We start from the raw sequence: 16,860 nt of genomic DNA, 5'->3' as shown, positions 1-16,860 counted from the left end.
GACTACATCTATATCGTTCAAAATGACTTGCATGTATAATGTTCATCGTTGATGCATACGCACTGAACGATATGAACGATTTACCATTCATTTTTGAACAGTATCGTTCATATCTCATAGATGTCACCAAGTGTGTAGGGCTCTTTAATGACAGTTGACCATTTGCTCCCAAACACTGGAAAACTAACACTGTCGTTCATACAAATTGGTTAAATCACAGCTTTAGTTCTCACGTTTTGGTGCTTTTCAGTTTGTGTCCATATCAACTTCCTCCTGATGGTCAGGTCCTGCAAATGACGAAATGGGGTTGCGCTTTTATTTTTTTATTGAGGCTCATTTGTTTAGCTCATGACTGCTTATCGCACCAGAACAGCAGCTGCATTTTTTTTTATATTTGATAACGTTCATTTTAGTTGACAAGTTTTCTTAACAGCCATGTTTTTGTCTGTTTCTCCCTGTCACGATCCGGGTATCTGGACGCCATTTCTTACCCATCAGATGCCTCCTAAGGCTGGCTCAGCACTCCAGGACCGGATCCCATCTGTTATCCTAATGTTCACATTCCTGCATCCTCTCCTGTCTCTCTGAGACGCTGTCACAGTAACGCCTTTTCTCTAACGTCCTAGTGGATGCTGGGGACTCCGTCAGGACCATGGGGAATAGCGGGCTCCGCAGGAGACAGGGCACATCTAAAAAGCTTTTTAGGTCACATGGTGTGTACTGGCTCCTCCCCCTATGACCCTCCTCCAAGCCTCAGTTAGGTTTTTGTGCCCGTCCGAGAAGGGTGCAAACTGGATGGCTCTCTTAAGGAGCTGTTTAGTAAAGTTTTTTTTTAGGTTTCTAATCAGTGATTCCTGCTGGCGACAGGATCACTGCAACGAGGGACTTAGGGGAGAGACTTGCAACTCACCTGCGTGCAGGAGGATTGAAGTTTTAGGCTACTGGACACTGAGCTCCAGAGGGAGTCGGAACACAGGTCAGCCTGGGGTTCGTCCCGGAGCCGCGCCGCCGATCCCCCTTACAGACGCTGAAGAAAGACGGCGGAACGGAGGTCCGGAAACAGGCGGCAGAAGACTTCACAGACTTCACAGACCTCCGCCGCCGTCCCTGAGCTTCTGCATGCAGAGTGTCAGAGTGGCGATTACGTCAGCCGCGGCCTCCGCTGTGTCCGCGTGGTTGGATGTGCACTTGTCAGCCTGGCGTCTCCTGTCTCCAGTGGCCGGCGCCGCCATTACTGTTTTCATTACCACATGGATTACAAACCAAACTTCCCTCCAAGTGTCTGCATGGGCGCAGCCATCTTGGATTCTGTCAGCTGATCATTTCCTCCAATCTGTTGTCAGTATTGTTAATCTGCATAATTGCCTAGCCAATCCCTTCCTTGCTGCAGGTATAAATACACTGTGCCTGAGCAAGGAAGGCGTCAGTGCTTTGGTTGTCAAACCTAGTTCCTGTTTGTCTCTCTCCTGTGATTGTCTTCCAGGTTCCAGCTCCTGTCTCAAGACTTCCACCATAGAGACCCGCACCAGCATTCCACCTGCGGTGTAGCCTGACTCTCCGATCCATTTTGGATTCATCTGTTTCCAGCTACAACATTACCTGCTTCCAGCCCAGCTTCCAGCAGAGTACAGCTTCTCTTAAAGGGCCGGTGTCCTTTCTACACTTTACCACTCTCCACTGGTATTATAATTTCACCGCTCTCAAACTCCTAACTTCAGCTCATATTTCATCGCTCCCAAGTTCATTTATTATTTAACTGGTTCCAGCCAGTATCCACTCCGTGCCAACAACAGTCTGGTTCCAGCCAGTATCCACAGCAGCCGTTTTATCTTCAGCAGCCCAGCTTTTCCTGGAACACCAGCTGGTACAATCCTGGGTTATCTCCATTGCTACAGTCGGGCCTGGTAAGGACATTCCATCTAGAAGATTATAAGAACTATCTCACACTACCAGTGCCCTGTGGCTCCTGCCACCCTGTAGTTCCCAGGAACTGTATTTATTCTTTGCTGACTTTTATGTTTCTTTCTCTGACGTCCTAGTGGATGCTGGGACTCCGTCAGGACCATGGGGATTAGCGGCTCCGCAGGAGACAGGGCACAAAAAGAAAAGCTTTAGGACTAGGTGGTGTGCACTGGCTCCTCCCCCTATGACCCTCCTCCAAGCCCCAGTTAGGTTTTTGTGCCCGTCCGAGCAAGGTGCAATCTAGGTGGCTCTCCTAAAAAGCTGCTTAGAAAAAGTTATTAGGTTTTTTATTTTCAGTGAGTCCTGCTGGCAACAGGCTCACTGCAACGAGGGACTTAGGGGAGAAGAAGTGAACTCACCTGCGTGCAGGATGGATTGGCTTCTTAGGCTACTGGACACCATTAGCTCCAGAGGGATCGAACACAGGCCCAGCCATGGAGTCCGGTCCCGGAGCCGCGCCGCCGACCCCCTTGCAGATGCCGAAAAGTGAAGAGGTACAGAAACCGGCGGCAGAAGACTTTTCAGTCTTCATGAGGTAGCGCACAGCACTGCAGCTGTGCGCCATTGTTGTCAGCACACTTCACACCAGCGGTCACTGAGGGTGCAGGACGCTGGGGGGGGGGCGCCCTGGGCAGCAATGATAATACCTTGTTCTGGCTAAAAATACATCACATATAGCCCCTGGGGCTATATGGATGTATTTAACCCCTGCCAGGTCTCACAAACACCGGGAGAAGAGCCCGCCGAAATAGGGGGTGGGGCCTATCTCCTCAGCACACAGCGCCATTTTCCTGCACAGCTCCGCTGCGAGGAAGGCTCCCAGGACTCTCCCCTGCACTGCACTACAGAAACAGGGTAAAAAAACAGAGAGGGGGGGCACTTTTTTGGCGATATTGATATATTAAGCTGCTATAAAGGAAACAACACTTCTGTAGGGTTGTTCCTATATATTTATAGCGCTTGGGTGTGTGCTGGCAAACTCTCCCTCTGTCTCCCCAAAGGGCTAGTGGGGTCCTGTCTTCGATAAGAGCATTCCCTGTGTGTCTGCTGTGTGTCGGTACGTGTGTGTCGACATGTATGAGGACGATGTTGGTGTGGAGGCGGAGCAATTGTCGGTAATGGTGATGTCACCCCCTAGGGAGTCGACACCGGAATGGATGGCTTTGTTTATGGAATTACGTGATAATGTCAGCACGTTACAAAAATCAGTTGACGACATGAGACGGCCGGCAAACCAGTTAGTACCTGTCCAGGCGTCTCAGACACCGTCAGGGGCTGTAAAACGCCCTTTACCTCAGTCGGTCGACACAGACCCAGACACGGACACCGAATCTAGTGTCGACGGTGAAGAAACAAACGTATTTTCCAGTAGGGCCACACGTTATATGATCACGGCAATGAAGGAGGCTTTGCATATCTCTGATACTGCAAGTACCACAAAAAGGGGTATTATGTGGGGTCTGAAAAAACTACCTGTAGTTTTTCCTGAATCAGAGGAATTGAATGAAGTGTGTGATGAAGCGTGGGTTAACCCCGATAGAAAACTGCTAATTTCAAAGAAGTTATTGGCATTATATCCTTTCCCGCCAGAGGTTAGGGCGCGCTGGGAAACACCCCCTAGGGTGGATAAGTCACTCACACGCTTATCAAAACAAGTGGCGTTACCGTCTCCTGAAACGGCCGCCCTCAAGGATCCAGCTGATAGGAGGCTGGAAACTACCCTGAAAAGTATATACACTCATACTGGTGTTATACTGCGACCAGCCATCGCCTCTGCATGGATGTGCAGTGCTGGGGTGGTTTGGTCGGATTCCCTGACTGAAAATATTGATACCCTGGATAGGGACAGTATTTTATTGACTATAGAGCAATTAAAGGATGCTTTTCTTTATATGCGAGATGCTCAGAGGGATATTTGCACTCTGGCATCGAGAGTAAGTGCGATGTCCATATCTGCCAGAAGAAGTTTATGGACGCGACAGTGGTCAGGTGATGCGGATTCCAAACGGCATATGTAAGTATTGCCGTATAAAGGGGAGGAATTATTTGGGGTCGGTCTATCGGATTTGGTGGCCACGGCAACAGCCGGGAAATCCACCTTTTTACCTCAGGTCCCCTCCCAACAGAAAAAGACACCGTCTTTTCAGCCGCAGTCCTTTCGTTCCTATAAGAACAAGCGGGCAAAAGGACAGTCATATCTGCCCCGAGGCAAAGGAAAGGGTAAGAGAGTGCACCAAGCAGCTCCCTCCCAGGAGCAGAAGCCCTCCCCGGCTTCTGCAAAGCCCTCAGCATGACGTTGGGGCTTTACAAGCGGACTCAGGGGCGGTGGGGGGTCGACTCAAGAATTTCAGCGCACAGTGGGCTCACTCACAGGTCGATCCCTGGATCCTGCAGGTAGTATCTCAGGGTTACAGGTTGGAATTCGAGAAGTCTCCCCCTCGCCGGTTCCTAAAGTCTGCTCTGCCAACGTCTCCCTCAGACAGGGCGACGGTATTGGAAGCCATTCACAAGCTGTATTCTCAGCAGGTGATAGTCAAGGTACCCCTCCTACAACAGGGAAAGGGGTATTATTCCACACTATTTGTGGTACCGAAGCCGGACGGCTCGGTAAGACCTATTCTAAATCTGAAATCTTTGAACCTGTACATACAAAAATTCAAGTTCAAGATGGAGTCACTCAGAGCAGTTATAGCGAATCTGGAAGAAGGGGACTTTATGGTGTCCCTGGACATCAAGGATGCTTACCTGCATGTCCAAATTTGCCCTTCACATCAAGAGTACCTCAGATTCGTGGTGCAAAACTGTCATTATCAGTTTCAGACGCTGCCGTTTGGATTGTCCACGGCACCTCGGGTCTTTACCAAGGTAATGGCCGAAATGATGTTTCTTCTGCGAAGAAAAGGCGTATTAATTATCCCTTACTTGGACGATCTCCTGATAAGGGCAAGGTCCAGAGAACAGCTGGGGGACGTAGTAGCACTAACCCAAGTAGTGCTGCAACAGCACGGGTGGATTCTGAATTTTCCAAAATCTCAATTGACCCCGACGACACGTCTGCTGTTCCTGGGAATGATTCTGGACACGGTTCAGAAAAAGGTGTTTCTTCCGGAGGAGAAAGCCAGGGAGTTATCCGAACTTGTCAGGAACCTCCTAAAACCAGGAAAAGTGTCTGTGCATCAATGCACAAGAGTCCTGGGAAAAATGGTGGCTTCTTACGAAGCGATTCCATTCGGCAGATTCCACGCACGAACTTTTCAGTGGGATCTGCTGGACAAATGGTCCGGATCGCATCTGCAGATGCATCAGCGGATAACTTTGTCTCCACATACAGGACTGGGTCCTGGTGACCACGGATGCCAGTCTGAGAGGCTGGGGAGCGGTCACACAGGGAAGAAACTTCCAGGGAGTGTGGTCAAGCCTGGAGATGTCTCTTCACATAAATATACTGGAGCTAAGAGCGATTTACAATGCTCTAAGCCTGGCAAAACCCCTGCTTCAGGGTCAGCCGGTGTTGATCCAGTCGGACAACATCACGGCAGTCGCCCACGTAAACAGACAGGGCGGCACAAGAAGCAGGAGGGCAATGGCAGAAGCTGCAAGGATTCTTCGCTGGGCGGAAGATCATGTGATAGCACTGTCAGCAGTGTTCATTCCGGGAGTGGACAACTGGGAAGCGGACTTCCTCAGCAGACACGATCTACACCCGGGAGAGTGGGGACTTCATCCAGAAGTCTTCCACATGATTGTGAACCGTTGGGAAAAACCAAAGGTGGATATGATGGCGTCCCGCCTCAACAAAAAACTGGACAGGTATTGCGCCAGGTCAAGAGACCCTCAGGCAATAGCTGTGGACGCTCTGGTAACACCTTGGGTGTTCCAGTCAGTGTATGTGTTTCCTCCTCTGCCTCTCATACCAAAAGTACTGAGAATTATACGGCAAAGGGGAGTAAGAACGATACTCGTGGCTCCGGATTGGCCAAGAAGAACTTGGTACCCGGAACTTCAGGAGATGCTCACGGAAGATCCGTGGCCTCTACCTCTAAGACGGGACCTGCTTCAGCAGGGACCGTGTCTATTCCAAGACTTACCGCGGCTGCGTTTGACGGCATGGCGGTTGAACGCCGAATTCTAAGGGAAAAAGGCATTCCGGAAGAGGTCATCCCTACCCTGGTAAAAGCCAGGAAGGAGGTGACTGCACAACATTATCACCGCATTTGGAGAAAATATGTTGCGTGGTGTGAGGCCAGGAAGGCCCCGACAGAGGAATTTCAACTGGGTCGATTCCTACATTTCCTGCAAACAGGATTGTCTATGGGCCTCAAATTAGGGTCCATTAAGGTTCAAATTTCGGCCCTGTCGATTTTCTTCCAGAAAGAATTGGCTTCAGTTCCTGAAGTCCAGACTTTTGTAAAAGGAGTACTACATATACAGCCCCCGGTTGTGCCCCCAGTGGCTCCGTGGGATCTTAATGTAGTTTTGGATTTTCTCAAATCCCATTGGTTTGAGCCACTCAAATCGGTGGATTTGAAATATCTTACATGGAAAGTAACCATGCTACTGGCCCTGGCTTCAGCCAGGAGAGTGTCAGAATTGGCGGCTTTATCGTATAAAAGCCCATATCTGATTTTCCATTCGGACAGGGCAGAACTGCGGACGCGTCCTCAGTGTCTGCCTAAGGTGGTTTCAGCGTTTCACCTGAACCAGCCTATTGTGGTGCCTGCGGCTACTAGCGATTTGGAGGATTCCAAGTTGCTGGACGTTATCAGGGCATTGAAAATATATATTTCAAGGACGGCTGGAGTCAGAAAATCTGACTCGCTGTTTATACCGTATGCACCCAACAAGCTGGGTGCTCCTGCTTCTAAGCAGACGATTGCTCGTTGGATTTGTAGCACAATTCAACTTGCACATTCTGTGGCAGGCCTGCCACAGCCTAAATCTATCAAGGCCCATTCCACAAGGAAGGTGGGCTCATCTTGGGCGGCTGCCCGAGGGGTCTCGGCATTACAACTCTGCCGAGCAGCTACGTGGTCGGGGGAGAACACGTTTGTAAAATTCTACAAATTTGATACCCTGGCTAAAGAGGACCTGGAGTTCTCTCATTCGGTGCTGCAGAGTCATCCGCACTCTCCCGCCCGTTTGGGAGCTTTGGTATAATCCCCATGGTCCTGACGGAGTCCCAGCATCCACTAGGACGTCAGAGAAAATAAGATTTTACTTACCGATAAATCTATTTCTCGTAGTCCGTAGTGGATGCTGGGCGCCCATCCCAAGTGCGGATTGACTGCAATACTTGTACATAGTTATTGTTACAAAAAAATCGGGTTGTTATTGTTGTGAGCCGTCTGTTCAGAGGCTCCTACGTTTGTCATACTGTTAACTGGGTTCAGATCACAAGTTGTACGGTGTGATTGGTGTGGCTGGTATGAGTCTTACCCGGGATTCAAAATCCTTCCTTATTGTGTACGCTCGTCCGGGCACAGTATCCTAACTGAGGCTTGGAGGAGGGTCATAGGGGGAGGAGCCAGTGCACACCACCTAGTCCTAAAGCTTTTATTTTTGTGCCCTGTCTCCTGCGGAGCCGCTAATCCCCATGGTCCTGACGGAGTCCCAGCATCCACTACGGACTACGAGAAATAGATTTATCGGTAAGTAAAATCTTATTTTTACTGCTACTGTGATGCATGGAGTTTGTCATAAATAAACATCATTGACTTTTATTCAAGTTGTCGTGGTCACGCCTTCGGGCGGTTCTTCTTCATGTTACTTACATGTCCAGGGGTCTGATACAACCTCCCAGGTTCCGGTACATCTCAGCCCCTACAACTGAGGCTGCCTCCCGTCAGCTCAGGCCCTCAGTTGTGACACTCCCACAGTTATTTTGGGTTTGATTTTCATTAATGTTATTGTAAATAGAGCAAACGACAGAAGATCAGGGCCTGATTAAGGGTTCCAGCCGCCCTAGGCTAATACAGAAGTAGCCACACACCCCCCTCCTCCAATTTTTTTCGCTCATATTCAGCCAAAAATCTGTAATTATGGGGTCTATTTACTAAGCTTTGGATGGAGATAAATTAACAGCCAATTGGCTCCTGTCATTTTTCAAACATAGCCTGTGGCATAGCAGCTAGGAGATGATTGGCTGGTACTTTATTGCCAGCGACTTTATCTCCATCGAAGGCTTAGTAAATAGATCTCTATGTGTCAAAATGTACCTCTCTTCTGGCCCTGGTCCAGGACCCCTGGAGCTCCTCTTCTTTTTTCTATATCTTATTTAGGTCTTCACAGCCGGCAGCATAAGCGATGCTGTTAGGTGCAGGTGCAGTCTGTGTGCTTAGCCTGATCTCGTGAGATGTGGTAATCTCACGAGATCAAGCTGAGAGTAAGTACCGCACTAGAGGCCCAGTTCAGAGATGATCGCTTCTCTGCAAATTTGCAGAGGTTTGTGATCACATAGTCGCCGCCCCAAACACAGTGAATACCTGCCCCGTGCAAGTCTGCGTATGCCTTGCGAAAAGCTCTGCGTACGCCGGTCAGCTGCAAATCCGTTTGCAACTCACCATAGAATGTTTTTTGTGGGTAGCCCAGGACCTACTCCTACAGTGTGATAGCAACAGGCTGATTGGGGACGGAGCTGACGTCACACCCCCTCCCTGAAAACGGAAACTCACAGAAACTCACAGAACTTTCATGAAACTCACAGAAAACGGGCAGTGACCACCCCCAAACGTCCGCTTCCTGTCAATCAACTTGCGCACACCTAGCGATCAAAACATTTTCTGGATTATTTCACAGTTTGGCCTCGCGCATGCGCATTACAATCCGTTCACATGAGCAGTCGATCAAAAATCGTCCGCCTTTCAAAATCGCACAACAGCGATTAGGTCTGAGCCGGGCCCTAGGGCAGCTAACCGCATCGGATTTGCTGTTAGCTGCCTGCATATCTTAGCCTAGGTGTTAGTGACAGACTAGGCCCGCCCCCTTGAACCAGCGGCCCAGATGTTAGGTTAGGGCAGATGAGTGGCGATGGCAGAAATGAGCGGCTTCATCGCCGCTTAGTGGTAAAGGAAAAGAAACCTAATTAATCTATTGTGCTGGCACTGCCCCCCCCCCCAGGACCCAACGCTCCAGGCTGCTAGATCGATCAGGCCCTGTAGAAGATGGTGCTGAAATACTGATCCTTGACTGTTCAGTATTGTACATCTATTACACATGTCAACACGATGACTTTGAAATGTCTTAAGGACCCCATACACTTATACGACATGACGGTCCGTCATGTCGTATAAGGGCCCTCATTCCGAGTTGATCGGTCGCAAGGCGAATTTAGCAGAGTTACACACGCTAAGCCGCCGCCTACTGGGAGTGAATCTTAGCTTCTTAAAATTGCGACCGATGTATTCGCAATAATGCGATTACTAACTACTTAGCAGTTTCAGAGTAGCTCCAGACTTACTCTGCCTGTGCGATCAGTTCAGTGCTTGTCGTTCCTGGTTGACGTCACAAACACACCCAGCGTTCGCCCAGGCACTCCCACCGTTTCCCCGGCCACTCCTGCGTTTTTTCCGGAAACGGTAGCGTTTTCAGCCACACGCCCCTGAAACGCCGTGTTTCCGCCCAGTAACACCCATTTCCTGTCAATCACATTACGATCGCCGGAGCGAAGAAAAAGCCGTGAGTAAAATTACTTTCTTCATAGTAAAGTTACTTGGCGCAGTCGCAGTGCGAACATTGCGCATGCGTACTAAGCGGATTTTCACTGCGATGCGATGAAAAATACAGAGCGAACAACTCGGAATGAGGGCCCAGATTTCGTCCAACCTCCCGGCAGCCTCCCCGTTGATAAGATAGTAGATATATCGTATGCAGTTTTTTTTGCATATGATGTATCTTTTACTATCCTGTCTATTTACTGCAGGATCCGACATCTCACCAGTGCAGCACTCGTGATATGTCGGATCTAGGGTGATCCAATCAGATGCCCATGGGAATGCGCATCGGATCGGGGGAAAAGCACCCCGAAAATGCCTGATTTCACCCAATATATCGGGCCAAATGCCTGAATTGGGCTGAAATCGGGCATAATCGGCCTAGTGTATGGGGCCCTTTAGGTCAGGGACAGAGCAATTCTCACAGTGATCAATAGATGTGTTAGTCACTAGAGAGTGGACAAAAATTAATATCCAGTAAAATAATTATCTGGTTTATAAAAAGAAGACAGTTGCTGTCTGAATGTGCTGCAGCTTCACCTACTGTATGCTGCCCTGAACTGGCAGTACTAAATGACAGTACGCTGTGCTCACAGTCTGAGACTGAGATAGTGATGATGAGTCTCACTCTGACCAGCCAAAGAATCCCCTTTGTTAGTGAAAGACTGTTGTTAAATGCAACAGGTCTGTGCAGTTCTTCTCACACAGTGGTCAATAGTTAAGTTTGCCTTAATTAGCCAGTATTCATTTAAAAAAAAAAAAATCTAAACATCAAATAGTACAAATTTCAAAAGCTGTAACACTGCTGCAGCTGCTGTACCTACTGCGTTCTGTCCTGACTAAGGGCCTTATTCTCAGTGGCCCTCAGTTCCATTTCTCTATCGTCCTAGTGGATGCTGGGGTTCCTGAAAGGACCATGGGGAATAGCGGCTCCGCAGGAGACAGGGCACAAAAAGTAAAGCTTTAGGATCAGGTGGTGTGCACTGGCTCCTCCCCCCATGACCCTCCTCCAAGCCTCAGTTAGATTTTTGTGCCCGGCCGAGAAGGGTGCAATCTAGGTGGCTCTCCTAAAGAGCTGCTTAGAAAAGTTTAGCTTAGGTTTTTTATTTTACAGTGAGTCCTGCTGGCAACAGGATCACTGCAACGAGGGACTTAGGGGAGAAGAAGTGAACTCACCTGCGTGCAGGATGGATTGGCTTCTTGGCTACTGGACATTAGCTCCAGAGGGACGATCACAGGTACAGCCTGGATGGTCACCGGAGCCTCGCCGCCGGCCCCCTTGCAGATGCTGAAACGAGAAGAGGTCCAGAATCGGCGGCAGAAGACTCCTCAGTCTTCTTAAGGTAGCGCACAGCACTGCAGCTGTGCGCCATTTTCCTCTCAGCACACTTCACACGGCAGTCACTGAGGGTGCAGGGCGCTGGGAGGGGGGCGCCCTGGGAGGCAAATGAAAACCTTTTTTGGCTAAAAATACCTCACATATAGCCTCCGGGGGCTATATGGAGATATTTAACCCCTGCCAGAATCCGTTAAGAGCGGGAGACGAGGCCGCCGAAAAAGGGGCGGGGCCTATCTCCTCAGCACACAGCGCCATTTTCCCTCACAGAAAGGCTGGAGGGAAGGCTCCCAGGCTCTCCCCTGCACTGCACTACAGAAACAGGGTTAAAACAGAGAGGGGGGGCACTAATTTGGCGTTAGAAATATATAAAAAAGATGCTATAAGGGAAGACACTTATATAAGGTTGTCCCTATATAATTATAGCGTTTTTTGGTGTGTGCTGGCAAACTCTCCCTCTGTCTCTCCAAAGGGCTAGTAGGTCCTGTCCTCTATCAGAGCATTCCCTGTGTGTGTGCTGTGTGTCGGTACGTGTGTGTCGACATGTATGAGGACGATGTTGGTGAGGAGGCGGAGCAATTGCCTGTAATGGTGATGTCACTCTCTAGGGAGTCGACACCGGAATGGATGGCTTATTTAGGGAATTACGTGATAATGTCAACACGCGCCAAGGTCGGTTGACGACATGAGACGGCCGACAAACAATTAGTACCGGTCCAGACGTCTCAAAAACACCGTCAGGGGTTTTAAAACGCCCGTTTACTTTAGTCGGTCGACACAGACACAGACAGGGACACTGAATCCAGTGTCGACGGTGAATAAACAAACGTATTCCTTATTAGGGCCACACGTTAAGGGCAATGAAGGAGGTGTTACATATTTCTGATACTACAAGTACCACAAAAGAGGGTATTATGTGGGATGTGAAAAAACTACCGTAGTTTTTCCTGAATCAGATAAATTAAATGAAGTGTGTGATGATGCGTGGGTTCCCCCCGATAGAAAATATGGGCGGTATACCCTTTCCCGCCAGAAGTTAGGGCGCGTTGGGAAACACCCCTTAGGGTGGATAAGGCGCTCACACGCTTATCAGAACAAGTGGCGGTACCGTCTATAGATAGGGCCGTCCTCAAGGAGCCAGCTGACAGGAGGCTGGAAAAATATCATAAAAAGTATATACACACATACTGGTGTTATACTGCGACCAGCGATCGCCTCAGCCTGGATGTGCAGAGCTGGGGTGGCTTGGTCGGATTCCCTGACTAAAAATATTGATACCCTTGACAGGGACAGTATTTTATTGACTATAGAGCATTTAAAGGATGTATTTCTATATATGCGAGATGCACAGAGGGATATTTGCACTCTGGCATCAAGAGTAAGTGCGATGTCCATATCTGCCAGAAGATGTTTATGGACACGACAGTGGTCAGGTGATGCAGATTCCAAACGGCACAAAGGTGTATTGCCGTATAAAGGAAGAGGAGTTATTTGGGGTCGGTCCATCGGACCTGGTGGCCACGGCAACTGCTGGAAAATCCACCGTTTTTACCCTAAGTCACATCTCTGCAGAAAAAGACACCGTCTTTTCAGCTTCAGTCCTTTCGTCCCTATAAGAGTCATATCTGCCCAGGGATAGAGGAAAGGGAAGAAGACTGCAGCAGGCAGCCCATTCCCAGGAACAGAAGCGTTCCACCGCTTCTGACAAGCTCTCAGCATGACGCTGAGACCGTACAGGACCCCTGGATCCTACAAGTAGTATCCCAGGGGTACAGTTTGGAATGTCGAGACGTTTCCCCTGCGCAGGCTCCTGAAGTCTGCTTTACCAAGGTCTCCCTCCGACAAGGAGGCAGTATGGGAAAAAATTCACGAGCTGTATTCCCAGCAGGTGATAATTAAATTACCCCTCCTACAACAAGAAAAGGGGTATTATTCCACACTATATTGTGGTACTGAAGCCAGAAGGCTAGGTGAGACCTATTCTAAATCTAAAAAAATTTGAACACTTACAAAGGTTCAAATCAAGATGGAGTCACTCAGAGCAGTGATAACGAACCGGGAAGAAGGGGACTATCTGGTGTCCCGAGACATCAGGGATGCTTACCTCCATGTCCCAAATTTGCCCTTATCACTAAGGGTACCTCAGGTTCGTGGTACAGAACTGTCACTATCAGTTTCAGACGCTGCCGTTTGGATTGTCTACGGCACCCCGGGTCTTTACCAAGGTAATGGCCGAAATGATGGTTCTTCTTCGAAGAAAAGGCGTCTTAATTATCCCTTACTTGGACGATCTCCTGATAAGGGCAAAGTCCAGGGAACAGTTGGAGGTCGGAGTAGCACTATCTCGGATACTGTTACAACAGCAGGGGTGGATTCTAAATATTCCAAAATCGCAGCTGATCCCGACAACAAGTCTCCTGTGCTTAGGGATGATTCTGGACACAGTCCAGAAAAAGGTGTTTCTCCCGGAAGAGAAAGCCAGGGAGTTATCCGAGCTAGTCAGGAACCTCCTAAAATCAGTGCATCATTGCACAAGGGCCATGGTAAAAAAATGGTGACTTCCTTCGAAGCAATTCCAGTCGGCAGATTTCATGCAAGAACTTTTCAGTGGGATCTGCTGGACAAATGGTCCGGATCGCATCTTCAGATGCATCAGCGGATAACCCTATATCCAAGGACAAGGGTGTCTCTCCTGTGGTGGTTACAGAGTGCTCATCTTCTAGAGGGCCGCAGATTCGGCATTCAGTTTTGAATGTTGGTGACCACGGAGGCCAGCCCGAGAGGCTGGGGAGCAGTCACACAAGGAAAAAATTTCCAGGGAGTGTGATCAAGTCTGGAGATTTTTCTCCACATAAATATAGCTAAGGGTAAATTTATAATGCTCTAAGCTTAGCAAGACCTCTGCTTCAAGGTCAGCCGGTATTGATCCAGTGGGATAAAACATCACGGCAGTCGCCCACGTAAATAGACAGGGCGGCACAAGAAGCAGGAGGGCAGTGGCAAAAACTGCAAGGACTTTTCGCTGGGCGGAAAATCATGTGATAGCACTGTCAGCAGTGTTTCATTCCGGGAATGGAAACTGGGAAGCAGACTTCCTCAGTAGGCACGACCTCCACCCGGCAGAGTGGGAACTTCATGGGGAAGTTTTCCACATAATTGTACACCGTTGGGAATTACCAAAGGTGGACATGATGGCGTCCCGTCTGAACAAAAAACGGGACAGGTATTGCGCCAGGTTAAGAGACCCTCAGGCAATAGCTGTGGACGTTCTGGTAACACCGTGGGTGTACCAGTCGGTGTATGTGTTCCATCCTCTGCTTTTCATACCTAAGGTACTGAGAATTATAAGACGTAGAGGAGTAAGAACTATACTCATGGCTCCGGATTGGCCAAGAAGGACTTGGTACCCGGAACTTCAAGAGATGCTCACAGAGGACTTATGGCCTCTGCCGCTAAGAAGGGACTTGTTTCAGCAGGTACCATGTCTGTTCCAAGACTTACCGCAGCTGCGATTGACGGCATGGCGGTGGAACGCCGGATCCTAAGGGAAAAGGCATTCAGGAAGAGGTCATTCCTACCCTGGTCAAAGCCAGAAAGGAGGTGACCGCACAACATTATCACCACATGTGGCGAAAATATGTTGCGTGGTGTGAGGCCAGGAAGGCCCCATGAAGAAATTTCAACTCGGTCGATTCCTGCATTTCTTGCAAACAGGAGTATCTATGGGCCTCAAATTGGGGTCCATTAAGGTTCAAATTTCGGCCCTGTCGATTTTTCTTCCAGAAAGAATTGGCTTCAGTTCCTGAAGTCCAGAAGTTTGTCAAGGGAGTATTGCATATACAACCCCCTTTTGTGCCTCCAGTGGCACTGTGGGATCTCAACGTAGTTCTGGGATTCCTCAAAACACATTGGTTTAAAACCAGTCAAATCTGTGGATTTGAAGCATCTCACATGAAAAGTGAACATGCTCTTGGACCTGGCCTGGACCAGGCGAGTGTCAAATTGGTGGTTTTTTTCTCAAAAAAGCCCATATCTGTTTGTCCATTCGGACAGGGCAGAGCTGCGGACTCGTTCCCAGTTCTCTCCCTAAGGTGGTGTCAGTGTTTCACCTGAACCAGCTTATTGTGGTGTCTTGCGCCTACTAGGGACTTGGAGGACTCCAAGTTGCTAGATGTGGTCAGGGCCCTGAAAATATAGGTTCCAGGACGGCTGGAGTCAGGAAAACTGACTTGCTGTTATCCTGTATGCACCCAACAAACTGGGTGCTCTTGCTTTTAAGCAGACTTTTGCTAGTTGGATGTGTAATACAATTCAGCTTGCACATTCTGTGGCAGGCCTGCCACAGCCAAAATATGTAAATGCCCATTCCACAAGGAAGGTGGGCTCATCTTGGGCGGCTGCCCGAGGGGTCTCGGCTTTACAACTTTGCCGAGCGGCTATTTAGTCAGGGGCAAACACGTTTGTAAAATCCTACAAATTTGATACCCTGGCTAAGGAGGACCTGGAGTTCTCTCATTCGGTGCTGCAGAGTCATCCGCACTCTCCCGCCCGTTTGGGAGCTTTGGTATAATCCCCATGGTCCTTTCAGGAACCCCAGCATCCACTAGGACGATAGAGAAAATAAGAATTTACTTACCGATAATTCTATTTCTCGGAGTCCGTAGTGGATGCTGGGCGCCCATCCCAAGTGCGGATTATCTGCATTACTTGTACATAGTTACAAAAATCGGGTTATTATTGTTGTGAGCCATCCTTTCAGAGGCTCCGCTGTTATCATACTGTTAACTGGGTTCAGATCACAGGTTGTACTGTGTGATTGGTGTGGCTGGTATGAGTCTTACCCGGGATTCATAAATCCTTCCTTATTGTGTACGCTCGTCCGGGCACAGTACCTAACTGAGGCTTGGAGGAGGGTCATGGGGGGAGGAGCCAGTGCACACCACCTGATCCTAAAGCTTTACTTTTTGTGCCCTGTCTCCTGCGGAGCCGCTATTCCCCATGGTCCTTTCAGGAACCCCAGCATCCACTACGGACTCCGAGAAATAGAATTATCGGTAAGTAAATTCTTATTATCTGTTATTATCCAGTTTTGTTTTATCATTGTTGTTTCCAGTTGTAAAGCACAACGGAATATGCTGCGCTATATAAAAAACCTAAGAAATATGTGACTTTGTCTGGCAGATCTTAGGAAACTGTGTATGCGCTAAAGTAAACAAGTACATTACTGGACGATTCTGAGTTTAGACAGATCTCGGACATCTCTTTCTCTCTATACGTGAAATATATATGAAATAGGTGTTTCTCTTACGCCCTAGAGCAGAGGTTCTCAAACTCGGTCCTCGGGGGCCCACACAGTGCATGTTTTGCAGGTCTCCTCACAGAATCGCAAGTGAAATAATTAGCTCCACCTGTGGACCTTTTAAAATGTGTCAGTGAGTAATTAATACACCTGTGCACCTGCTGGGTTACCTGCAAAACATGCACTGTGTGGGCTCCCGAGGACCGAGTTTGAGAACCTCTGCCCTAGAGGATACTGTGGTCCGTTTAGTACCATGGGGTGTAGACGGGTCCACTAGGAGCCATGGGCACTTTAAGAATTTGATAGTGTGGGCTGGCTCCTCCCTCTATGCCCCTCCTACCAGACTCAGATTAGAAAATGTGCCCGGAGGAGCCGGTAACGCTGAAGAAGCTCCTGAAGAGTTTTCTGCATTTATTTTTTATGTTTGTTATTTTCAGGCAGGGCTGGTTGGCACCAGCCTGCCTGCTTCGTGTGACTTAATAGGTAGGGGAAATGGCTCAACCTCTTCATGGGTTAATAGTCCCGTTTCCCGCTGACAGGACACTGAGCTCCTG

Source organism: Pseudophryne corroboree, chromosome 6 (genome assembly GCF_028390025.1).
Source record: "Pseudophryne corroboree isolate aPseCor3 chromosome 6, aPseCor3.hap2, whole genome shotgun sequence".
NCBI lineage: Eukaryota > Metazoa > Chordata > Amphibia > Anura > Myobatrachidae > Pseudophryne > Pseudophryne corroboree.
This window is presented reverse-complemented; position numbering follows the sequence as displayed.